Below are 27,696 nucleotides of genomic sequence, written 5' to 3'. Positions count from 1 at the left end.
AAGGCACATCTCAGTAAACAAGCATTCAACCACCAAAGCCTTGCACTTCATGAATATTAAATCAGTCACTTTGAATCCTACCTCTTTGGTGTTGGTGGAGGCCCTTGTCTGGATTCTTACCATTTGCTGTGATTTATTCACAGGTGCATGTGTCTCTTTGATGTGTTGAGTTGAGAGGTTTTGCACCTGTTAGAGAAAAAAATGCTTTGAAAACAAGAGGTGGATTTGCCAGACAGTCAAAATAACAGCAACAGAAGGAAGATTTGTGTTGCCATGGTACATTGTTTGCGTGTATGCGTGTGTGCTTGTGTGTTTTCTTTTCAAAAAAGGCTGCTGCGCTGTTTTGACACATTCTGTTGTGTGCAGCAAAATTGGTTTTTGTCAAACAAGATCTACCTTCCTTTTTTTGTAAATCCCACATCAGTTTTGGCATCCGTTCTGACATTATGAAGTTGTGCATTTTTCATTTTGTGCATTACCTATTCATTAAAGATGTAACTTGAAAGAGAGTTGCTATGGAGATGCTGCGGTTAAATCGCATATCTCAAAGATTTTTTATTTCTGTTTATTCTTTTGCCAATTATGACTATGTCTAGCTATCTTGACTTCTTTAGATTTTTCACCCCACTTTCAAAATCTTTTTTGATACGATGTCAAGGCTCACAGTAGGACTTTTCCTTATGCCTAACACTTAATCTTATTCAAACACTCAGCACACAGTCTAAACAGTAACTATAGAGTCCAAAAGTCTTTCGAATTGGCTGGGTTAAACTACACCCAAACTTTAAGACTCCTTCCAATCTCCTGTCAGTCATTTCTCTTGCAGTGCTTCCAATTCCCTGGCAGTGTTATTTTTTCAGCAGCCAGTTGGTTGGTGTCCCCTGGCAGCCTTAGTGGTCCTTGTTGCAGTAACGGTCAGGGGCCCTCCTGAGTCTGAGGGTGGTGATAAAGGTGGCTGGCTATCTCATTTCCACAGAGGACTAGATAACATCCTGAGAACATTCCCATCACTTGAGGAGTTTGTTCAGTTGAGATAAGAGTTCCCCTGCTAAAACCCAGCTGGGAAGCTCTGTGTTTGCTTGAGTATGTGTGTCTTTGCACTGTGCATGTGTGCCTTAACAGAGTACTTTGGAGCATGTTAGCTGCAGTTCTTTTCTGTGCTGCAGCTGTGAGGTCCGCCAGGCTCCGATCGAGACGCTGCCTCAAAAGATCAGGCCTATCCTTGCATTAAATCACATTCCCCCATGCATTTTTCAAACCTCCGACAAGGCTTGCATGTTAATTTGTGCGTAGGTGGTGAGAATAATTACATTAGCCTGGTTGTAAACAAAGACCTACAAGCAGCAGTCTGTTCAAGTATCCCACCAGAGAAAGAACAAGCAAGTAGTTTATACAAGGATGGATGAATTTATAATGCATGCTTTACATGAAGGCATCCATAGCTGTTGTATCTGTAATTAAATAGCAACATGAAGAAAAATGAGCTGTTTTTCAAGCAAAATAAGCCTTATGCATTCTTGATTTTGTCTTTTGTTATATATTTAGAATAAGGGGAAACAATGCACAAACCACAGAGGATAGTTTTCTTCAGAAACACACTTTTATAGCCCCAAAAGCTTTGACTCAATTGCTGCATGTGCACAATGTTACCAAGTGTTTCATCACTGCTTAAGAAGCTCCACCTCTTAGTTCCACCACACTGCTCCTTCATAACCACATTTTAATCTCATTAGTAAAAGGCATAATGCAATGTACAGAACCAGAGATAGGCCACACACACACATCCAAGAGTGCTTATGCAGTGTTTCATACTTGAACAAAAGGGGGTCATTCATACAGGAAGCTGATCAAAAATATGTCAACAAGTGAAGGCTGCCTCAGTCTTCTCATAGGAAGAGCAAAGTGACACAGCTAAAATACGGAGATTCTATTTTCTGCTCCGACAGAGAGCCTGTGTAGCTTCCTGCTTTCAGCCCCGCTGCATACTGTATGTAACTGTTTATATAGTCAGCCCTGAAAACTGCTTCAACATCTCATAATCACAGCATTCTATTTCCTGCTACAGACCTCACAACAAGTCTAATTAACCGTTTTCACACTTGTTTTCCAGTCAAACGGGTAAATCTGCCTCATTTGCATTCTATTGAAGGCATAAATATGAGGCAATGAAGGCATTCTTGTGTCCTTTAACGGATATGACAGAAGCCTTAATGCAGAGAAATATAATTAGATGTAAGTGTGGCCATTGTTATTATCATGAGACTTTGTGCCGTCTAAAAAGCACAAACTGCTTCACTGTGTGTCTACTAAGTGTACAATGGCATATTCCTATGAACCTGACATTATTATCAAATGTAAATTACACTGCCATGAGCCGCTCATTACAATGTGTGGAATGTGTCACAAGTTGTTAAAATCTCAATTTAACATGATCTCCACATTTTAGCTGTGGATAAAGTCTTCTAGTGGTGAAGTTGAACTTAAATTAAATGCACTTCTCCTCCTTGGGAAGGACGAAAGATGTAAATGATGTAGCCAGTGTAAAAGTAGCGGAGTTATGCACACTGATTTATACAAGGTTATTTTTGAATAGCAACATATTGGATGCATGGACTGAATGAATAAAGATCTTCACAGTTTATGTTGATATTAGAAGACTGTAAATCAAAAGAGCCAAGTATTATAGTACGCACACAGCATCAAGAGCCAGTAAAAGGAAATGCTATGCAATAAGGTGATTTAAGCATGAGAGACTGAGTCAAGGTTGCAGTGAAATATTCATTCAAATGAGGTAAAGAGTGAAGCAGCATAAGAATAACCCGCCTTTAAAGATTAACATAACCCTTGGAGGTGTTATTGTATCCCCATAACCAAGTCAGAATTCAGCAGGTGCAGAACAGCTCTCCCTCTCTGTGAGTTACTGCATTAAGTCCTTCAAATTTAGTAGCACAATCATGAGCCTCCCGTTCACTCTCTGGAGTAGAAGAATCGCTTTGCATTTTAAAAAGGTCAAACACTCAGATCTCTGCCAGGAGGAACTGAGGGAAGAAATAATGTCTCTCTGCAGAAATATGCAGTCGCACACCACTGATCCTCTCCAATACCCACTGTACAGTGAATAGATTATAACTCTCTCTCTCTCTCTCTCTCTGTGTGTGTGTGTGTGTGTGTGTGTGTGTTGACTGACATCCTCTAACAACTACTGTATAAACAAAAGCAAATCATAATATTGTATCAAACCAAATGTGGTGAATATTTCAATAATGTGGAAGATAGCACTGATCAATTTTTCTACAATTAGACAGACATATTCAATTATTATCAATATATAAATAGTGCATTTGTACTCTATGAGCCGCATCCACTCATTCACAGCACATTTTATATATCCTTTACACACTTTTTTTACCTATCATGCATTCACATACAGACAAATGCATCAGAGGCTTCAGTATGTTGCCCAAGGACACTTTGATATGCAGACTGGAGGAGCCATGGATCGAACCACACAGTTGCTGTTCCTAATGGTTGTTTTTACTTTCAGATGTGCTGGGGCAAATAAAGCCTTTGCATATTTGTTTTTACAGCAAGGGCTTTAACTATGTAAACTGCAGTAAACACAAAAGAGGATCAGCTCATGATTAGCAAACATTGCATTTTGCAGGATTCAATTTGTCACAAAAAAGCTGATTTTAATCACCCTTTGCCTTAAAAATGACACAGAGATAACAGATGCTGCTGCCACATATGTCTAATAAAAGCACATTAATGTATGGGTCTTACATACTTCATTACGCATGTCATTTGATATCATTAAATGATGTAATATGTCATTAGCTTCTAAATATATTTGTGGCTAACAAATACTCTCTGTTTCTTTATCCTCCCTTCCCCTCTTTTTGCGCTGTGAACATATGCTTCTATTGGTGTCCCTTGTTGGCTAGTGACGGTCTTTGGAGTGTTTGGGTTTCTGCCCAGTAGTTACATTGTGCCGGAGACAAGATGACCACAGGGAAGGATGGTCTCAGGACAGGGCCAAAACCCCCCAGGCCTGGGACCACACATGCAGGGTACATGGTACAGCAGATACAAACAGAAAGTATGGAAATGATTCGTCTGCTGCTTGAGGTGGTTTTCTTTGTCTTTGTGGAAAGCTCTACTGGACGTGCTGGAAAACTATGCAGAGACTGAAGTGACTGGGAAATCCAACCATGCTCTCCGCCATCTGTGCCGTGTTATATGGCTGGCACTAATGTGTGAGTGAATCGAGGGTCTAAAATAATTGTACTGCAGGGACTGGAACTAAAAAGGAATATACGCTGCATGTTTTGACATGAAAGAACAGCTGCAGTTGCTGCTATCTGCACCTGTGGCACGAAGAACAGAAATCTTTGCATTTCATCTATCTATCACATCATATAACACTAAATTACAAGTTTCTTTACTTAATTGTTGGCCCAGAGCTGATATCAACTATGCGTAAGCTAATATGTTTATGGATTTCAGATAAAAACAAAAGGAGGCAGCTTAATATGAAATGTGGTTAACCTGACAGTTAATCAAAATGTTGTTTGAATAAGATTAGCTTTAAACTGCACTTCACGGACAAAGAGAATGGTGAAGCTTATCTCAAGTGATCAATCAGTATTATGCTAATGCTGACAGCTAAATGTGTTTAAATAGTGTAAAAGGGTTTATGTAATATAATACAGGTGATACTTCTGACCTGCGCATTAAGCAGTTGAGCTAGAATACATTTATCAATTTCATGGATGGTATTTGGGCATTTGGCTAATCTTATTGTATGTTTATAGGTCTAATTTATATGTTCTTTTTATTTAATTCAAATTAATTAATTTAATTCAAAGTCTTAGCTGTCAGCCATATTTTATATAACAACATGTAAAAGCACCATAGGTTCAAGCTAATGCTAGTTCTGTGAGTTAAACATTATCTGGCAAACTACTAACATAACATAACATGTTGTATTATGTTAGTTTGAGGCATCAGATAGTATTTTGACAAGTGTTAGCTCGGGTTTGCTAACTTTTTTAAAGTTTGTTTTTATATGAGAATACTTTTAAATTCAAGTAGGCTGTTATTATTAGAAAGCTTGGCTAGCATGATTAGCATAATTGAAGTACACTCAGCATTAGGGTTATGGACATGCTCTGGGGTTTCAGAACCATCCAAAAAGGTCACTGTGCTTCCTCAGCTGAATCCTACTGACATACTTTTACAACTATAAGTACAATATAACCAATCAGTTGTTTCAGCAACAATAAAGCCCATGTTAATTATTTAGTTAATAGTAGCTTAACCCTCTCCAGGCAGACGTTGCAGATTTGCAAAAGTTAAGAACTAACAACCTGATTACCCCACATACATATTTTACGAGTTTTTTTTTTTTTTTTTACTCAGAAGTACCACTGCAAGACTTGGTTGTGCATTAGCAACAAAAAACTTAATTTGGGCCTGAGAGGGTTAAAGTATCTGCACCAGCATGACTGAGGACACTGATTTTAGAGTGCACGGGCTTATGCAGTATAACACAGGTGACAGTTTAAACCTGCAAATAAAGCATCTGAGTTAAAATTCCATGTATTAATTTAATTGGTGGTATTTGGCTAATAATAGTGTATGTATGTTATTATTTTCTTTTTTTTTTACTTAGTTGAAATCTCCCAGTTAAGCAGCACTTATATAATTCTGTTTTTGATCAAATATCTGTGCAGTGTGTGACCATCTTAGAATATACTAATAGTATATACTATTACTTTAAAAATTATATATACTAACAAGCTGTTAGTTTTGTCAGTTTGTCGTTATTTGGCTAACACTGTTAGCATTATCCAGGCATGTTGTATTATGTTATTTTGAGCATATACATATATATATATATATATATATATATATATATATATATATATGTGATTACCAAGTCTGGTATAATTGAGATACACTCAGCATTACTAGGAGCATACTGTGGATTTATGGCTATTATGGATAACAGGTCATGATAGATTGCTTATGCTTCAATTTGTTTGTGTAGGCTGTAAAGGTGAGGCATTAATGTCTGTTCATTTTATTTATTTATTTTTAGGGTAACAAAATAGCAATGTGAGTTGAACCTAACACTTGCTTATCCTGTCTATCTGCTCACACTAATAAGCTGTACTTAAATTAGTATTAGAGACACTGTATAGATTTGTATATATTGTCTCTGTACTGGTCGGAGAAGATATTACAAGGATTCATTGCTGCATCTCAATTCAGACGTTCAATAAATAACTTGTTTGAAAGGAGCTGGTGGTAAGAAGACAAGAGTTTTCAGACAAACCATACAAACAACAAAGAAAAAGAAAATGAATACAAACCCCCCAAACATGTTTAACTGTAGTAACCGAGGCTTAACATTACGAAGGAAAATGTACTGAAAAATAGTCGAGTCCGAATCGCCTTTCTCGAAAATTCCTACTGTCCCATCTATATCAACTGGAAGGAGAGACTCTCATCTGCGCTGTGCGCGCGCGGGCCCGCGTGTAGAGTGTTGAGTGTGTGTGTGTGTGTGAGGGAGAAGTGGGCAAAGGCTCCGCCTCACTCAAAAAGCGAGAGGGGAAAAAAAGGAAAAGCAAACTGATACACACCTCTCAATTCTGGCAGGAGGAAAAGAATAGGAGTGTTTATGAACCGTATAAGTAAACAGCAGGATAACCAGGCACACCGAGAGCCGAGGCTACTTCCCCCCGTAAAAACCGACACCAGGCACCGTTTCCCTGCGCCGGAGATTGTCCCGTTGCGTTCAGGATTAAGTTTTTATGTCATCTAAAGGTGGATCATTATCTAAATCCGAGATAACAAGCGAATTTGAAATGCGTAGCCTGCGATGCTATTTCTGGAGCCCCCAAAGCCGACGTTTGAACTCTCAGTAAACATCCAGTCGAGGTAGGATTCAAGATTATTGCAAAGGTGGTGTAAAATATGTCGGTGTGTGCTCCACCGGGGTATAGTTTTGAAAGCTATACTCGCATCGCTGTCCATGTGTCCCTGCGCCATCAGCAAGGAGAGACAAGGGAGGGTGGGAGTAGACATTAGCCGATACTCCACTTCATAGTGATGTGGAAATTGGCTTTATTAAGTTCCTAATGAGGCTGGGCAATTAAAAGGTAACGGTGAACATTCATTAAACGTCCAATCAAGATCAGCTATGAGTGCTTTAAATAAAATTGTAAAATTGCATTGATAGATTTTTTTTTTTTTTTTGCATTTTTCATCCGAAACCAGGAAGAACATGCACGGAAGGAGTTTGATTAAAAGTTTAGTACTGGTGCAGGCCTATTTTGCAGTTCTTCCTGGCATCAGTTTGGACATCTCTAATCAGCTGTAGCATACTAATTAGTCAGTGCCAAATAAGTTAATCACTCAATCAGATATCCATATGAGCATCTGCACATTTTCACAGAGGATGGTCTTTCTGTTTCTTAATTTTGAGAAGCACAGAGTAGGCAATAGTTCTCATAACTCTCACTCCCTTTTCTTTTCTTTTTTCTTTTCTTTTTTCTTTTAAACTGCATTTGGAGGCTCTAGTGAAAGAAAGCTTCAAGTGGAGGAGGAGGACGAGGAGGGCGGCTCCATTGTCTGGCCAGTGAAGGGGTGGGGATAAGAGGCTGTATGCAGATGTGCTGCTGGCAACGGACATCTGCTCTACCCCCTTGGGCATTGTCACAACAGGCAAGGAAACTTAGTGTGGAGCCTTCCTGCGGAGAAAAGACCTTTGTTAATGATGTGCAGGCCATGACCTGCACCCTTCCAGATCCCAGCGTTTGCATTTTAAACGCTACATTTAGCCGAACATTTAATTCGGCTTGCTTTGAATCAGATAATGTGGAGTTTCAGATACTCTGATTTTGTTTTTCCCAGCTCCTTCAGTCCCACCTGCAGCACCACCCTCCCCGTTTGCCTTTCCCTATCTCTCCCCTCATCTGCCAACCTTCAGCTCTGATGAGGGAGTTGTGGTGGGGGTTGAACTTACTTTCCTGTTGTCTTTGTGGACTGTGTGTGTTGAGATATGAAAGCTGGCCTCTCAAGGCAAATGCATCACAGGCAGCATCAGAGTGTACATGGCAGCTCCGATCAGGCCTTTTGATTCATCGCTGAAGGGGAATATGCCAAGAAAATGCAAAATCACCGTTTTAATATTTATGATATATACATACATACACACACAGACACAGCTTGTGCTTCATGGTAGCGCTCTGTGTTGATGTGCCTGTGAGACTCCTGTTTGTACTGGAAAACAGGAGTCTCATTTGCCTCAACAGATATTCCCTGGTGACTGCTGGAGTCACTGTACTGTGATTAGGAACATGATTTGTGCTTGTACTGAGCACCGTTGTACATGGCTGATTTGCTGTGCAACATGCTTGTGTAGGGACTTATTTGTGTGTCTCCGCTGTGTTATACCATGCTGGAGAGTTGAGATGCAAACTGGGGAGCAAGTGCACCAGAGCAGGAAAAGATGATAGTTTTTGAAAGCACAGCTGCTCTTACTGGCATGTGCCCGCTAATTTGGCATTTGCTTTTCTTTGGACAGAGGTCGCATGTTTTGTTTATTAAGAAAGCGAGCACTTACTTGAACTATATCCATGTCCCGTTGTTGATATGATTACTCTGTAAAGAGGAACAGCTAGAAGCACAACAACAGCAAAAGGAAAATCATAATCATGCATCGACTGCCTGTTTTGAAGTCACAGAAGCAAAGCAATTACGATTGGTTAATCATATTCTCAGAGCCTAATTCTCCATTTAACGCAGTAATTTAGATGCTGCTGGAATAGCTTCATGAACTCTTCTGAGAATTCCCATAATGGCCAGAGTACTAACAGCTCCCTAAAACTTCCCGTAGGCTGGTTTGAGAGGATTGTACTGTCATGTGATTTTTTTGCTGTGCATTGTGGAGAGGGGGTAACGGGTGTGAAATTGCACTGTGCCAGTTGCAAGAGGCTGAAAATGTACCAACTATACCACAGGTCTCTTTGAGCATGACTGCAATTAATCTTTTATCGGATAAGTCTAGATTTTGATTTTCTTTATGCGAGTTTTGTTTGGAAAAAAAAAAAATCAACTACAGCTAATTATCCAGTTCAGTTCAGTTTATTTCGTCACAGTTTGAAGTTGAAATTTGCATGTTAAAAAAGCAAACCCCCCCCCCCCCCCCCCCCCCCCAACACAATAAACAACAACAACAACAAAAGTTTTTTTCCACCTCAGCGCATGTGACACAGATCTTTAGACATCTTACAACTCAATCCTCAGATTGCATTAAGGCTTTGATGCTGAAAACAAAGATTGTGCTGTGATGTAGTGCACTTTGCAAGCCGAGGGCTGAGCACTTGAGAGGCATTACAATGATGAGGGAACAGTTGTACTTTAATTATTCTTTGAGCAACTGTTGTGCTATGTTAACAACTGCTGCTGCCTGGTAATAGTTTTTTCTCAAAGAACACACATTTAAAAATCTGCTGTGTTTAGTTTAATTGGTGCATTTTGCAAATCTTCTGCACCTGCTTTCTCCCTGTGCTGTTGTGCTGTGTCTCTGAGTGTGTCGCTTTTTTCCTTCTGCTTGTCAAGGATAGTTTTGGGAGAGTGGATGTGGACTGCAGCAGACAGCAGCAGGTGTCTGATTCTCCTCGCTGATAAGACCTGTTTGCTCAGTGTGCTTAAAAGTCGCTGCGCTCTCTGACTCGCTGTTTGTACATGTGGGTGCCATGCACTCTTGACTGCCACCACTGATAGGATATACACAGTATGGAGAAAGGAAAACATCCTCAGTGGTTGCTCTTATGTACAGCCAAACCCTTTCCCCCCCTCCCCATACTCTCATGGGTGTATTCTTTTTTTTTTTTTGTTTTACTTTGGTCCTGCAACACTGGCGTCTTACAAGCCTCTTTGAAAGCTTAGCCAATTCCACATAATGTATTTGAATTGCAGTTTAGCTAATGCAGCAGCCAGGAAATAAGCAAGTTCTAGCCCACTGCTGTATTTGAAAGCATTAAGATTTTTAATTGAGACAATCAAACGCAAAACTGCAGAATCATAGTGTTGCCAAAAGCTACACATTAAATCCAAAGTGATGCCATCACTGAGGTGCATTGTTGCTTGTACTGTTTTTGAGAGATGCTGCGTAATTTCTGGATGTCTGGGATCATATTAGGATCATATTAATCACTACCAATACAAAAGGACTAATACAATTCTGGATACCCAATTTGCTACTACATAAAAAAAAAAGATTATTCCGTGTAGCTACTTAAACACAAACATTTCAGCATTGCATATATGGTAAAGTGATAGGAAACAGACTGAAGTATTAAGATAGTTGCTGAGTAGCCTACTAATGTTACTATGAGGCATAATGTTAGTTAACATTTGAGCCTATGGAACATTTTGAATTTCACAATAGCAGTGTCAGTGGCCTCAAACAAAATGGTAAATAATACTTTGGATGTTGTTAATATGGACTGAAACTTACTCAGCTTGAATTCTATAAAAAGATCCAAATGTCATTATTTTAAGTGCTTTCCTAAATTGGATCTGTTTCCTCCCTTGGACTGAAAGCATATTGCATTTTGCCTTTTTTGAATTAATTATTGCCCCTTGATCGTCCATCCCAAACACAGAGTACTTCCATACTAAGCTGGAGCTACCGTAGCAGCTCCACTAAAAAATCTAGATTTTGTTGTGCCATTTGTAGTTTTTCCTGTTTTTGCAGATGACCTTATTCTGCTTCTTCGCATGTAAAGAAAGACTACAGTACTTAACAGGGTCAATAGCGGCCGTTTTTGATATTTGGATGCTGTTGTAGTGATTGCATGACTACTATGTAGTTTTTCAAATGGAAACACAAAGACTACAAAGAGTCTTTGGTGATGGAGTTTAACTCTGCAATATTTGATAACACATTTTTAATATTACAATAGAGATATGACATGCAGTAAACAATTATTGAAGCATGCATATTTCACGGTTCACACTCTGCATGTGTTTTAGTAGACTGTTTGTTAACATACCCTCCAAACACTGAAGAGCCTATACCCACTGGAATGAAATGGATTAGATTCTCAAATGTTTGCGTTCTGAGTATGAATGCATGGTGTATGTACAGAAATTAACTTTCCTGCTTATGATGTAAATGCTCATACTGCCCTGAAAATCAAAAGCTTTTTTATCTATTAACTATAAAAAGCTGAGCTGCATCATCCACGAGGCAAACTGGGTATGTGTTTAGGGGCTTGGACCATTTGGGGGTCCAAAAGTGAGCTTTTTAAAAAATGTTATTTATTTTTGAAACCAGTCAAGAGCATGTTTGTATTTTCCTTCCCAGAACAATATTACTCATAAAATACAGTCTTTCCATGCCAATCCCCCTTTCACAGATTAGTTTTCCCTCTCAAACCAAGCTCATAATTTCCTTATCAGTTGAGGGCCTACTGCCTTTCTTAATCAGAGATCCAAATAACCTGCCTCCACTCGTGATTGTTGCTTAGGAGGTTAATTATGCTCTCTCACTAACAACTTTCTGACATGTCATCTTCTAAATGGTGAAAAAGTGTAAGAAGATTATATAAGATTATATATATCCGTCAATGGGGAAAAGGCCACTTTGTTAGTGGTTTTTGTGTTTGTGAAAAAATGATCTGATCATTGCACTTGCATGTTAACTTTGATTTGTGCTCTTTAGCCGCTGGAACCGGGAAGGTGAACACCAAGCTAGTTCAGAAGCTTGAGGGAGAGATACGGTAGTGGAGAGTGGCACTGAAGCGTAAAGTTACTGACATGTTTTTAAGATCAATTCAAAGCACAACAACAATAACACTTAATAGCACTTAAGGTGAAACCAGACTGATCACTTAGATCTCCAACTAACTGAAATCAATTTAAAGTTTGACTCTTTTCTTACTGAGCATATTAACAAGTTTGGACAAAAAGGGCAGAGGCAGCACATCTTATCTTTCATCCACTGTATGTGAGGGATTGATTCAGCAAATGGGTGAAAAGAAAAAAGCATATATAGTCACAGAAATACAGCAGGCAATTTTTCAGTTCAGTTCAGACTCTACTTCTGATCTCTCACATACTTGCTAGCTTACATTAATTTCGGATTCGTGGGGAGGGGAAAGATAGTTGAAAAATTTGTTGGCTTTGTACTAGAGATGGCACGATACCACTTTTTTATGTCCGATACCGATACCGATATCATAAATTTGGATATCTGCCGATACCGATATGAATCCAATATAGTCTGTTTTTTTAATCAATAAAACGTTTTTTAATATCTTGCTGCATTTTGTATAAGTTTATACTCAAGTTTAAATAAATAACAACACTAAATCTATTCTGTTATACCTGTATGTAAAAAATACACTGCACCCAAAATATTTCATAGTTCAGCAACACTGATCAATCTAATAAACTTAAACCTGCTCCATCCTCCCTGTTCTGGTATTTTAAAGAGTACTTAGCAGAAATATTAAGCAACCTAACTAATAGGGTTGCAAACTCCCTGCAAAAAAAAATAGGGAACCACCCTCCACCTCATGATGCTTAATCGATGTAATCAAATTTAATTTGATGCAGGGGGAAAATGCACAGAAATAAATTATTTTTCAAGAATAATTAAATAGATTCAACATCTTTCTTCAACAGATTTGCAGACTGCACAGATGGTTCCTTCCCAAAGGAAAAAGTAGTATAGCTTACTAGGGTATATTAGAATTAACAGTTACTATATACAGTAATGGACTTATATATATATTTTACATCAGATTAAAACTTTGGGTGTAAGAGTCAGATAATTATTTATTAAAAGCTCGACATTTTAAATGAGAATAAGAAAGAAAAGTATGTCTTTCCCAGATAGCAAGGAAACATTGAAACAACGTTGAGTCAATATCAGGCGACATCATTGAACCAACGTTGAAGTGTGACGTTGACCTAACGTCACTCTTGCACCCTTTTTTAATGTTGAAACAATGTCAGGTTTTGATGTTGAATCAATGTTGAAACCTGACATTGAAACAATGTCAGATTCTGATATTGAAACACTGTTGAGCTATGGTGTTGATTTTCCACCTCTTTCGCACAGTTGCTTTTTATTAAAACAACAGTTAAATCATGACTGGAAATCTACCTTTCTTTATAGGTATTTTAACCAATACTAAACTACTGCATGTTTCCATCAATACTTAAACCACCTAAACACATAATTGTACTTATTCCTCAAATTGGACACCCTTTATAAAAAAAACAACAACAAATGTCTCACAATGTATCATGTCAATATTAATATCCTAAAATAAGAAAGCATTGCATGTGATGTAACAGAGAAAAAAAAATAAACAAAAAAAGGTCAATAGGCATGTTTTGTTTGCTAAATACTTTATTAAAAGACAGTTTCCTATTTACATTTATATGTTTCACAGAAGTTTGTAATTTTTTACTCTGGGATGGGGATGCATGATGTGCGTCCTGCACCACCCATACCCATACAATCTGGGGCGTATCAGAGCCATTTCTGCACTGCTTGTGCAAAGACAAACTCGGACATAGAGTTTGCCCCTAACTGCTGCGTCAGGCCATCTAGGAAAAAAAATACACACACACAAACAAAAAAAGTGAATTAGAGCACATGAATAAGCTCTTGTTAACTGTCTTCAGCGGGGAGAAAGTATGTAAACTCCTAGGCTGATAAACATGAAAGTCACCAGGCGTAAATCTGCAAACTGCCGCATTTGATTCCCAAAGAGCTATGAGCGGAAAAAGTGATAAGTCTTAGCATGGTGTGCCGTGTATCCTTTAAAACAAAATAAACATGGGGTCCTCGGGCTGTACAACTACAACCCGAGGACTAAACAAGCCAAAGACCAAAGACTCCATCTCCAGATTAACCGGACATGAAAGTCTTGTTATTAAGAAAGACAAAGTAATATAGCAAAAAAACTGTAAAACTTACCACCATATATGCATTTGCAGAGCGCTGTATCTTTAAATGCCATTTTTTGCTTTGTCTGGTCCTTGGTTTTTTTCCCTGCCCAGTTGAGTACCGAGGCCAGCTCGTTTGTAATGGCATAAGCCATTACACGGCGGACTCGCACCTCCAGTGTGGTCCCTCCAATCAAGGCAAAGCGTCTCACCTATAGACACATTTTAAGAGATGGAATTAGCGTGTCTCATGTCTTAAATGTGTATGCAAGTGCTTGTGTGTTTAATCAACAGGCCGTTGTTATGTATTTAAATCACATCTGACAGCTATTACACTTTATAGTTACAAAGTGTACATAACCTTTATATACTTACCATTGCCTTATTTGCCTCTTATGATTGAAGAGCTGCCTCTGCATTGTTTAGCTCCTCAATGTTGTGCAAGGGCAAATCCAGAGGCAATACCCCAGCATCTACCGATTCATTGCAGCAGGGATGGCGGATGGCTCTGACCTCCTCACGGAGTTCGTTAACAGCTGTCGTCAGGTCTGACAGCATAGCTAATATCTTTTGTGAGGTCGCATCTGTTTAAAAAAACAATTCCAGAAAGATTAATGGCTTAAGCACTGAGAGGCGAAAAACTAATAAATAAATAATAAAACGCAGTTTACGTGTGGACAAAAGGTGCAAACGCAAGGTAGGTGAGCGTGCATCGTAAAGTTAGGTGAGCGTGCAACGTAAAGTTAGGTGAGCGTGCAACGTAAAGTTAGGTGAGCGTGCAACGTAAAGTTTGAATTGAGTGCGAATCGAAGCGGGTGCTCTCCAATCATTAAAAGTAACAAAGTCATTGAACACATTTATACAGTTACCTTTACGTTTATCAATCATATATCACAGATTTACAATTTTTTGTAGTACTATGCTAAAAAGCAACTACAGAGCGAAAGTCTGCTCAAGCGCCAAGGCGACGGCAAGAACAAAGGAACCCTCTAAGCGTTAAAGCTAGCTTTGTAAGGGAATATAACGGAAAAGTATGAAACAAAAATGTTTTCTTTGTTGACTTTGTTCGCAGTGCAATTTATTTGTTGCCGGATTGTAAGATGAAAGTAGACACAATTTCGGGCTCCCACATTTTGTCCGAAACTTTACATTAACAAGTTTGTTTGGTTTTTACTGTTATTCAAATGCAACCGTGGAAATAACGAATAGAACAAAAGTCATTCATTCTTACCTTATATTAATCGTGGTGCAGGCCAGTGCAGTGCATGAACTGATGCCTTCTCCGGTCAATTCCGCTGAGAGTAAATCTAATGTCCCGCTCTACTGTACAAGACAATGGTTACCTGAAGGGATGTACCACTGTGAGAGGGGGGGCTATGGAATAGTCCAAGTGGTAGCAGCTTTAATTTCCCGCTCAACCATAAATCAATGGTTTTTCAACGTGATTGTTGTCACCTTGTCAACTATAAATAGATCAACAATCAACGATGACAGAACAACAGTGAATCAATGTTATTTCAATGTCAGAGTCAGGTTTCATCAGTATTTCAATGTTGTTTCAACATTGGTTTTGTGTTGACATTTCAAGCATGACGATTCTGATGGTTCAGATGGAAAATCAACATCTGTTCAATGTCTCCTTGCTATCTGGGTTGTGCCCCCTTTTCCCTGTTCATGCCCTATCGGCCCCCCTGGCTAAACTTTGCTAGATCCGCCCCTGCACAGTTACCAGCCGTCAGCTGCGTAGAAAAAGATCCTGGTGTAGAAAGTAATATTAAATAAATTCTAACAACAGCTTATCAAGGTTAAACGTGCTGCTGTTGTTCAGCCGCTGGTTTCCTCTTTCTGGTGCAAAGTGGGCCAAAAACAAAGAAGAGAGACGGACTCACGACAGAAATGCCGATCAGCTGATCATTGATCAGTTTCGCGATTGAAGTGGGAGCAGGAGAGAGCGAGAGAGAGGCAGTCGCTCCATATATTGGTTGTTAAGCTTAACGCTGGAATGCTTTACAAACATTCAGAGATGAACTTACACACTTGCTTTACTTCTCTCTGGGATAACTGCTGGTTTGGTAGCACACAGCCGCTCTATCACGTGACCACACTGCTGCAACGTGCTACGGTTATGAGCCGAGTTACGCCGTGTAGCAAGTTTTGTGAGGTGCTTTTTTGATATTTAATGGATCGGATTACATTTTTTATTTCTCGCCGATATCCGATCCAGGAATTTGGGTCAGTATCGGACCGATACCGATACGTAATATCGGATCGGTCCATCTCTACTTTGTACCAATTCGGAGTCACTTGGGAAAGCCTGGCTGAGGTTGTACTGGCCATGATTGGCAGTTTAAACATAGATCCTTAAAACTGTCGAAGCCAGGCTTATGACAATGTAAGTAATATGACTGGCCAGTATAATGGGCTGCAGTCTCACTTAAAAAAAAATCCATTAATCGATGTGCAGCTTAATCTCTGAATTTGGTGGATGTCAACAGTATATAAGGACGCAGCTAAGATGCAAAAAGTTTCTTTGACCTTTGCGGTTTTTATGTGTTTTGTACTTTTAGATTTTAAAAATGATTTTTTTTTAACAACATTAAAGTGGACATTATATTCACACGCTGTAGTTTCCATGCAGATAGATCTAAAGCACTTTGTGGAAATTATGTGCAATAATGGATGTTCCTAATGACATATCCTCTGATATGGAAGGAAAATGCAATGTATGCCAAGAGGCGGCAGAACTGTTTTCCCAAGCTGGGCTGTCTTAAAATTCACGGCGCAGTTTTGGGACCGTGTTTTAAGCAGATTCAAAGTGACAGGTGAGCCCTTACAAAAGGCCAACATGGATCCACTCACTGCTTTTCGTCTCTTTGTGAACATGGGATAATTCACTTATAGATCAGCTTGATCACAAAATATGCAGTGAGTGTTCCCATTGTGTGCCAGTCATATAAAGGTGAACTGCAGCACACCAAGAAGCCTAAAGTGTTTGCAGATGAATCTACCGAGCACAAGTAACACTGAAAGGCATGGAGCTTTAGGCGGTAGAAACATTTAACCTCAATATTGACAAGTGAGGTGCCTGTTTATACCACAGATTGGCAGCATTAGTGAAAATTTGGGATTCTCCTGCACATGGAAGCTGAGGATGTGAATACTCATGCTCATAAACTAGCCGATGCATCATGTGCTTATACCTGTCTGATTTAGATCATAACTTTGCAAAGGAAATGACCCAATTCTGATGCTTTGTACAGAATAAACAGGATACATCTCTAAATCATCTCAAAACAGCTTTTCCCATACGTGTTTGTAGCCCTTCATATGTTTTTGAATTTGGCTGTAACTAAACGTAAAAGACTCAACAGCACCTCAGTGTGCTCTCACTGATCGCCATCGAATCTAAACTTACTGTAAAGTTTGAAGTCGTGACAGAGTAGAACAATGAAGGAGACTTAGAGGATGACAATCATGCAGAGACAACTTAAAGTCTGGGACGACTTAAATTTAAATTATTGCTATAAAAAGCAAAAAAGCTCTCTGTGTTAATTTTGATGTAACATCACTTCCTTTACATTTTTCTAACAAAGTACAGGGCTCTAAATAATGAATAAGAGCCGCTGTTTCTATCTCATATGTCTAAATTCCTTAACTTTTTAAATCCTGACATTACAAAACAGAATACTGGGTTATGTTTCGTCTTTTCTGTAGCATATGTAGCTTTTTCGCATTTCTAGAAAAAGACAGAGGTGAAGAAAAGAGAAAAAGATGGCAGATGAGGGGATTGTAAAGCTGATTGATAGACACACAGAAAAAACCTGGAGAGCAGTGGAGGAAAACAGGAGAAAGACGGGCATTTGTAGAAAGACAGTGTACGGTCAACTCTGTATTCCCCCAATAAAAGAAAAAAAAACAACCCCAGAACAGATCTGGTTGTTGTATTTCCCATTCAACATCAAATAATATAAGGCGTTTCGAGCAGTGTTGTGTTTCTTTTTAAGTGAGGTACAGTGCACTCTCCATAATGAAGAGTGTGCAGTACATGCTCTGCATCTATGTCTGATTGATTAAAGAAAAAGTCTGGATATTTGTTTTAGAATTTGAATGAGTTTTGCCCTGTGCAGAATAATATATTAAGAAAAAGGAAAAAGCCTGACCACTGCACCATGTTGATTAGGGCTCCATTAAACATGTGTGCCTAGGAGTCTGTACCATCATTTGAGCCTTTTAATAAGCACACTCTAGATTTTTCAAGGGGATGACTGCAGCCTATAGTATAGTGAATGTGGCCCAATATGTGATGAGGAAAGAGATGAGCATTTCTCTAAATTATTAACTCATTATATGATTGTAGGAAAGCTCTTGGCAGCAGTGGAAGAGCAGTGGTGGATGTTTGCTCTTCCTTATATTTATGATCGAGGGAGTTTGCTAACTCTTGCTTGGCCGTGTAATATCCTCCCACCTGGCACAAACTATCGCACTGTGGATTCCCTGTTCCTTCTTAATGACTGTCTATTTTCCTCCATAGAAGTCCTAATTACTCTCAACTGCATTCATGGACATAATGCCAGAGTAAGACAGGATGAGGAGGGGAAGGATAACAATGGGTGAAGGGTCATACTTTGGAGATCTAACAGGACTGTAATACACCTTTTCAAAGTGGAAAAGTGTGTGTGTGTTTGCCAGCGGAGAAAAAAAAAAAAGAGTTGATCTTCTCCCATTTACCTCCCCTCCCTCACTTGGCATAGCCGGAGCTTTAAACACCTGCCATTAACTTTCATGCAAACCACAGAGGATTAGGAATGAATAGTAGTACCAGGTTCCAGCTAGGTGTGCAAGTCTCTGTGCGTTTTTGCGATTGGTGTCTGCGTGTCACTTTTGCAGGAACTAGCAGACACAAAGCACCATCTGCACACAGCAGGCTGTCCTGACTGCCTGCTCTGCTCACTGGGGCAGAGAAGAAGCTTTCTGCGGGCATTTTTTAAGAGACTGACTCTGCTTCTGCAGTGGGTACGCTGGTTGTTAATGCTGACAGCTAATAATGTCCTCCTGGATGACTGTGCCTCGCTGGAGCCAAAGAGAATAGACAGAGACTAATGAAGAGAGGCAGGAAGTGAAGGAGAGAGAAAGACAGGAACAGATAGAGAGGAGAATACCAGTGGGGCGTTCAGCTCTCGCACTCCTAGCCGGTGAAGTTTCCTGCAGATTACACACATATACACACAGGCTGAAAGTGCAGGCACATGTACTGTATTTAAATTCTTCGCTTTTTTTCCCTTCCCCGTTCCTTCTTAATCGCTCTCTCCTGTCTCTTGAGGGAGGTGGCATAAAGAGGAGTAGGGGGGGAGGAAGCAAGTTCCATTGTGTCTCTGCAGAGACCCTATTCCAGTGCAGCTGACATAGACTTGTGTCAGGAGGATCCATCCTGCTGATTTAGGCAAGCTGTAAACTGAAAGAGATGTCTAAAGTGCTGAAGTGGGCCCTGGCCAGTGGAGAGATGGCTCTGTTTGTTTGCCATTCTGCTGAGCACTACTTCACAGAGAAAACTTTTCTGTCCAAATTTGCTGACGAGGAGAAAAGGGACAAAAAAAAAAGATGGAGTTTGGGTTTTGGAAGTCACTCATGGGGGCACACAATGCTTTGGCCATTGTGGCTCTTTGACACTGACATTTGGACATGGTGGTCTAAGGGGTGGAAAGAGTTAAAAGCTTACTTTTTTTCAGCTGTCTCTTAACAGACAAACCTTTTTTGCCACTGCTCACAATTCTCAGAGACAGCAGTCATTGAACCTTCCTGCGACATGAATATGCATGATAAGTCCGCTTTCTTCTCTGCCCTCTGAGCTGTATTTTTTTTTTCCACCCAGAGACCTGTCGTGTTGTGTTTGATTGGCCCTGACATTTGAAAAGGTCCTTGAATAAAAAAAAAAAGAAAAGAAAGTTGTTTATGACAACTGGAGAACTCTCCTCGCAGCAGAGTAAAAATGGCATTTTGAAAGGAGCGCAGCGCCTGCATGTTTAAATGCTAATGGATCTGCAAATGTGCGTGCTAATAGGATATTTTAATCTGGAGTAGTGCAGTACGTATACTTTCAGCATGCATGCACACTTTTTGAGTGTTACTTCTAATAGCAGTAGAAGGTGTGACAGCTTATTTTATTAACTGAATGTGGGTTTTTTTTCTAATAAAAGATCCCATTCTGTCTTTATGGAAGCGTGGACATTATCTAAAGACAAAGAACAGGCTTATACCCAGGAAAAAAAAACCCTTAGGGAAATCTGTTTGTGAAAATCAGGCATCTGCTATGTATTATTGCAATGGTTATGATGCATATAAAGTGTAACAGCTTATTTTACAAGCTTACTGATGCTGTGTGGCAGAGTAAGGCTCTTAGTCCTTAAGACAGGGCCCTCGGGGTTCTGGTTGGGTAGCACTGTTGCGAGGCATCGAGTCCTTGTTTTCTTTGCAGTAGCCAGCCAGAAGTGCCAGGAATCTCACTGGAGATTCATCGGCTTCTGGAGTGTTTTATCTAGTTGTTCTTTCTGCCCTTTAGGTTTTGCATTGTGTCAACATGAAACAGTAAAAGATGAAGTTGAATCTGAGACAGTTTCCCCACATTTTTCTCCAAAATAAAAAAAACCCAAATATATTAAAAATTATAGATGTATATATATATATTCCTGTCATTATTGTTACTTTATGTTTTACCCACAAACCATGAAGCAATTGCCAGAAAATTCAAAAACTCATGTATTATATATGATACACTAGGTTTAAGCCATGCCTGCACTGACCTGAACAATATAGACATCTTTATTTCCAGCATATGGTTTTGGTATCATGCCTATAAGCATATAATATACTCATTACCTGTAAATTGCAATGAAATCTGAAGTAATAGTTCTGTTTTTTTTCAGTGATCATGTGAAGGACTGTGAACAACAGCAGTTTACTGCCTACCTTTTGTACCATCACAGATGATCCAACCTCCTTAGCACAGCCTCCAAGACGCTGTTTTAGGGAGTATGGCTAACTTGTAGTTATCTCTGGAGGGTTTTTAGACTAATGTGCAACATTAGGTAAAATGTGACACTGACAAAAAATTCTATTTTCTAGGGTCTATCTACTCATCCTTGGCATTTTGTTCGCACTGTTATATAATTTCAGTTATGAGTCATTTAAGAGGGAATAAAGGGTTTTGATTTGGAAAGATAAGAGATAAGATAAGATAAGACTTTATTGATCCCACAACGGGGAAATTTTTGCATCACCTCAGCTCAGGTACAGATATATGAAGGAAATACAAAAATACAAATAAGTACAATCAATGAAAAAAAGTAAGATAATACACTATATACAATGGTAGCATACACAGTATGTGATTATGGATATAGTTGGAAAGCTAGGTAACTAGATGGCAAGCTCCTTAGACAGGGCGTTTAAGTGATTAAAGCCTCAGTTGCACAGCCCTAGTGTCTTGAACTATTTTCTTGATTTAAATCCACAAATTGATGGTTGTTCTAATGGCTTTCACTGTAATATTTATTTATGTTTGTCTTTGAGTGGGTGCTTAAGACAACAGAACAATAAAATTCCAAATTTATATTTTTACTTTTTTTTAATGCCGTAATTTTAGCTATCCAGTTCAGATTATTGCTTTCTGCGTGGCACATTTTCATGCATTGAACAGCCTCTTTACTTGCATAAATATTGGCAGGATTCCAGGCGGAAAAATCTGGCTGATATCCATGAAACCATTTGACTCCTAAAGCACACTGTTAAGTGAGAGGATGCACTTTTCCTTGATTTAAATGAGCCGTGGGTATCAGCAGTTTAGCTCCTGCGGAGCATCAGCCCCACACACACACACATGCTTACACATTGTCACATAAGATAAGTTATCTACTTGTTGCTGTATGGAGAGCTAAAGCTTCTGTTATGAAAAATGGTTTACTATCTTCTTATTGATCACATTGTTGATGAGACAAATGGCTGAACTGATAGATGGAGTTTTATCACCTTAACTGTTGTCAGTATGAATATGGATATCATCAATGTTTGGCGAGCCAGAGGCTAACGCTTTGATTCTGTGCTGCTGAGGTGCTCAGTGGGACGGTTGGCTTTTCAACTCGTCAGCTTGTTCGCACAAAGACATGTTTGATTTCCCCCCATGTAGAGATGTTTGATTCCTGGTCCTGAACAAAAAGGATTTACTGTGGGTTAATGTTTCACTGAGCCAGAGAAAATCCACAGACTTGGTCACTCCTACTCAGTCGTCTGTGAGTACCCCCCCTCGGGACTCTTCGTGAGGTTGGAAATAGGTGTTGCTGGGCTTTTAAGGCAGCTTTAACAAACTCTTGACATCACATACATCTAAGCTCCACATACTTTTATTCTTCACTTTTATTCTTAAACTAAATATCTGACATGCCGATCTACCTCCAAGCATCTTTTTAGCTGATCAACATTTTTCCAATAATTAAGTTTTGTGCCATGAGGAGAGAGGGGTGTGCAGTTCATTGCTATTGCCATTGTCAGCGATTTTGCTGATGCATGAGCTGTGTGTAATACCTACAGCTCTACTGAATATGCTGTTTAAAATGGCAGCATAGTCAAATATAAAGAAAGTGAGAAGTCGCATTATCCAGGTTAGACATGGAGCCAGTGCAGCATTGCTGGAAGCAAATTTTTTTTTCATAAAATTCACATACAAAACGAAATACAGGATTTCCTGACACCAGTCATTGTGTCCTGGTATTCTAAATATTACCCATTAGACCGTGTTTTAACACCATTTTTCTTTTTTTGTGCCCTGAGAAAAGCGTTTTCATTTGAATGCGTACAGAAATGTGAAATGATGATAAACTTGAAGGTTATATGCTTTCTGCTCAATTCAGCCTCAGGGGAAGTTTGAGCTTGTGAAATATTTCAAATAACTCAAAGAACATAGTTTTTTCTGTTCCAGTTTTTACTTACTCGCCAGTGTCTTCTCTCCCTTGGTTAAACCTCATCCCTGACCTTTCTCTTCTCTGCTCTTTTTCTTCACAGTTAAGCTCTCTGTCCCTCATTTTTCTATGAATATCAGTCATGACTCCTAATCCGTCTGTGCCCTTGTCTTATCCCCCCTCCAGTTTCATCTCTGTATGGTCTTACTCACAGGTGGTGATTTTTTGTTTTTTCATAGCTGGCTCTTTATGTTTCTTCTCTCTGGTGTATGAATACTGGCTTCTGTCCTTGCATGGGGGTATCATCTTGGTATGACCTGACTTATACACACTTATATACATGAAAGCAGGGGCACACACACATGCCTGCACACAGACAAAGGCAGGAAAGCGTGCACATGTATGCAATTATATGTTGTCAAGTTAGTAATTTCACAAAGAAGCTGAAAAGAACTCCCACAAGCTTGGCTGTCCTCAGAGGTGAAATGAATAGAGATAAAATGTCATTAAAAAGAAGTTCTTTCAGGTTGTCCTGAAACAAAGTGTTCTGTGCAGGTAGTAGTCAGAATTGAGAGAATAAAGCCTTAAATGAACACTATTTGGAATGATGTCCATGACCACTGTCGCTATCTCATGTCTGGCTCCCCATCGTCAAGCCTTTCATGCTGGGCAGACTTTCTCAGACCCCCTCCCTAGAGGCACGATGCAGCCAGACACCCACCTTGGCCCCAGTTCCCAGCCGACACGTCTGTGTTTTTTGGTGTCTGTCTCTATATGCGCATACATACAGTGTGTGTGTGTGTGTGTGTGTGTGGGCAGCAGCGTTCAGCGATGTTCTCACAGCCCAGCTGAGACTGACAGATGGAATCATTTCACACACAGACAGAAAGGCAGGATACAGGAAACCGGGGTGTGTTTAATAGTCCTGGTGCTGCTGTGGTTGGTATTAATCTAGGTCAGTGGCGTTCAGCTCACGGCGAATTGGCCTCTGGGGCAAGCTTGGCCTTTTTGTAACCCCATTTACTCCCTATTTTCTGTACTTACAGTCCAGTTGCCATATGTAGTTTACCATTATAAAGAACCTTACAAGATGTTTTTGGCTGTTTAGTGTTGGGCATATTACTACTGTACCTGCTTTAGTTGACCTTTTGTAATCAGAGCCCACTGGCTTTGTAGCATGCCAGATGGCTCACACCAATTAAAGTCTCTCGACCTTGAAAAAATGCTCCAAGACGTTCAGCTCACAGCTTAGTAACTTACTTTCATTTTGTTCTAGTTATTTTAATGTGTACGAGACCGCTTACACTTTTGACAGCTGAGCTAAGCTCCTGGTGACAGTTTTTCTACTCAGACATACTGTTGGTAAGGCTGTGCACGGAACCACAAAACCTGAAATCATAAATGCTGTCAAGTATTCAAATGTTAGCATGAAACTGAACATTTTTGCTTTTACGACAAAATCCAAAGTTTGATAAGATTAAACCAGGGTTCCAAAAGTTTAGGAGGCAGGAGAAATTACAGGGGAGAAACTTTTTTTATTGTTTTGTGGACCCAAGAACAGGATCCAGGAGTTGAACACAAACGGACCTTTTAATGCTGGATTTATCATGCATATTCATGTCGCAGGATTGTTTGAAACATGATTTTGGCATTATTTATGATTAAACATCAAACATTATTTGATACAGGTCTAAATTTATGTTTAGCTTTGACTTGGCGCTTAAGTCCTATAAATATTAATTACATTACTGTGCAATCTGAAGAAGAATTTGTGAACTTTTAGATTGTTTTGATGATCAGTTCACACCTAAGCGGGTTTTTTTCTGGCTTAGAATGGGTCTTTTGGGAGTTTTTGTTTTTTTTGGCACAAATCTATGCACTTTCTTGTGATGTAGGCCCATTTGAGAAACAAAAATGTCTATTGTAATCAGGCAAATGCAATTACACTACTTTGGCCCTTTGGCTCTGGCTAAATCCTCTTTAGGGTTGCCAAAAATCCAATATGTTGGAAAAACCCCGCTCAATTGGGCAAATCCAGTACAGTTTGTAAAACTGAAACAAACCGGGTGTGTTTACTCTTACTTTTTGAAAGAAAAAAATAGAACTATTTGATTTAATTGGAAGCGAAAGTTGGGTATTAGCTCATGATGGTTCTTTTTTGGTGCCATGCAACTTGTTAGACAGTATAACTCCCAACCTGGATGCTCATGCTGCATCGTAACATTTCCTTAATTTCCTTTCATTATCATGTCTAGCATTCATCCCCAGGGAGTTTGATCTCTTATGCTGACCTTGAAGAGAATCTGCCCCAAATTTCTAGTGTAATGCTCCTACATGTAAGAGTAGCACTCGCGTAGTTTAGCACCCAGGACTGGTCTTCGTCACTTGCGGAGATAGGACTGAGGTCACTGACGTCATGTTGAATGAAAGCAGAATAGTATGATTTATTATCACAGTAAAAGCCTGTTGCTAAAAAGGGGTTTATTGTGACAAAGCTCTTTACCTGTCAGCTTAAGTAATAGAAATTTGGGCATGATTGTTTATGTGTGTGTGTGTTTTTACACGAAAAAGCGCTCGCTGAGTTGAGATCAGTAAATCCGCATATAGCCTGTCAGGCAATAGAGAAACAGCACCACAGCAGAATCATATTTAGAGACGTGTTTACAATGTCTTTTTTTATTTAATTCAGACGTGGACCCTCTTTGTTGAGTCTTGAGTAGTCTGTGTAGTTTTGGGATGCTGTGTATAAATAAATTGCCAATTATGACAGCGGATATTTCATGCCAGACTTTGTTTATGTTCATTAGCTGTAAGGAACTAGAGAAAGGTGGTATGCAGGCTATGCTGAAAGCCTCGCTGGGTTAGGGTAACAGGCTACTGTGCACAATAATGTCACAGTTATGCGTTTCCTGGGTGACTTAAACGAATAGGCATTATTACAAAATTGTGCATTAGCCCAAGTCAGCAGTTAGTACTGCAGCGGTCTCATTTCATTTAGAGCTGCGAGGAGAAAACGACGGTGAGAATGTGAGAGGGAGGAGGGGGAGCCGGCGAAGGGGAGAAGATGGGGAAAATGGTTCAGAGAAAAGGCGATGTAAAGGAGAAATAGAAAATTAAAGGACGCTGACTGCCAGAGGCTGACAGGACATGCGAAAGGAGGTAAAAAGGATACATGAAGAAGCCCAAAAATGGACGGACAGACATTGGGGATTGTGATGATGATGGAGAGGCAGAAAGAGGAAGGCTGTAATTGCCAGTAACTGGTGTATTTAGACAAGGAGGAAGAAGAAGCCTGCCAGGAGAAGGGAGGTGTAAATCAGCGGTCTGAGTGACAGCTTTACGTGCCCCTCAGAGCCCCAACTATCCGATTAATGAGAGGAGAGAAACCTTAACTACCTCCGCCTCGCTGGCTCCTCTGTTTCTGCTACCTTGCACTTTCAGGGACATTAATCATAGACTCTTAAGGTGTAACTTTTGGTAGCTGGCACAGAAGTATTTCTCAAAATGTTGACTGTAGGATTTCCCTGTCCATTGATGTGCTGCATTAATGAGATTTAAAGCAGTTAGTGTCCAGAAATGGCATCTTGGGGATTCTTGGTTTCTAAACTACATTCATCCTTGAATGAACTGAAGAAGCGTATTTCCTAAATGTCACACTTTACCCTCAAAAGGATGAAGGCTTTGACTGGCAGATGTAGACACAAGGCTTCCATATGAAAGATTTAAAGAAAAGGAGATGAAAAAGAAAGAAAACTGACAGATCTTGAGATTATTGCTAGAGGAAAGAAATTTGAATGGTTTTTTTATAAGCTAAAAATAAGGTTAAAAAAAAAAAGAAGTCTTTATAAGATTTATCTCAAGGCCACCAGGTCTCTCTTTAGCTTTTGTGAGTCTTTTACTGCATACCCATACTCGTGCAGCTCAGTTTCTTTTTTTGTGTGTACAGACTGTTCATCACCAAGTTCACATAGTTAAACTGGTTCACTGAGGTCAAGGGCTGGAAGCTTGGTTGATGGGCTAAAAAAAGGATACAGCTCTTTTTTTTCATGATGAGAACTCTCCCTTGTAGTAACTCCTTCTGAGATATTTAAGGCGTGCACGTGTTTTGTAGCTTTGCTTCATTCTGTGCCTTTTCACCTTCAGCCAAACCCACAGGTTTCTTAATCTGGAAAGAGGGCTCCTCTGAGAAATGGCCTCCGTCAGAAAAAGACCTCTGTCTATTTCACTTTCTCTTCTCTCCGTCTGTGTATTTAGTGGTATTTCCAACCTAAACAAGATCTCCTAGGCTGCAGTTTTACGCACTTCTCTTCGCAGAAATTCACAGAAAAAGTTTGAGCGCGAGTAAAAGAGATGTAACACCGAGAGAGATTTGTGTGTGAAGTGATAAAGTGGCTTTTTGTGCTTCTGAAATTTCTTGATGTCCACAGTGTCAGTTTGAAAGGCGCTGTATAAATTCATAACCTCTTGATGATGCAACTGCTGCGACAAAGCAATGTAACTCCTGGCGAAGCACTCAAAAGATTTTATTGTGGCATTTTGATAAAGATTGTACTCTCACTGCATTGTGCTTGGGAGCACATCTGTGGTGCACATCTGCCACCTCTCACAACCGTTAAAAAGCTATTAACTTTGAGCAAATCTCAGCTTGGCGCCTCATTTATTCACCGTTAAAGTGCATAAAAGAACTATTCTTTAAGTCCATCTTGTGAGTGGCATTTAAACTGCAGCTGAGTGCATTTTTTGGGGTGCGTGTTTTTGAGGGTTCAAC

At 39.6% G+C, this 27,696-nt stretch overlaps 1 protein-coding gene and 1 long non-coding RNA gene across 6 annotated transcripts in view; one reads left to right on the top strand and one right to left on the bottom strand.

The window, feature by feature from the left end:
- The first annotated feature begins 6,625 nt into the window (after positions 1-6,625).
- Positions 6,626-27,696, top strand: part of LOC102781227 (C-terminal-binding protein 2) — an 80,026-nt gene continuing 58,955 nt past the window's right edge. For 2 of the 5 annotated variants that reach the window (XM_087850178.1, XM_006783715.3), the window contains exon 1: positions 6,628-6,945. The gene's annotated coding sequence lies outside the window, so the exon portion shown is untranslated. Of the gene's footprint in view, positions 6,946-7,580; positions 7,732-27,696 lie in introns of all 5 variants that reach the window. The other 3 variants (XM_087850177.1, XM_035904727.2, XM_035904730.2) reach the window with 3 other exon arrangements.
- Positions 13,551-15,359, bottom strand: LOC148099906 (uncharacterized). Its single transcript, XR_015719890.1, has 4 exons — positions 15,212-15,359; positions 14,356-14,564; positions 14,012-14,192; positions 13,551-13,638 (listed from the first exon to the last, which is right to left on the bottom strand). It is a non-coding gene; the product is annotated as an uncharacterized LOC148099906 (long non-coding RNA).

This window comes from Neolamprologus brichardi, chromosome 13 (assembly GCF_056152115.1).
Source record: "Neolamprologus brichardi isolate AB-2024 chromosome 13, ASM5615211v1, whole genome shotgun sequence".
NCBI lineage: Eukaryota > Metazoa > Chordata > Actinopteri > Cichliformes > Cichlidae > Neolamprologus > Neolamprologus brichardi.
Note: the sequence above shows the minus strand (reverse complement) of the source record. Positions and strands in the feature narration are given on the sequence as shown.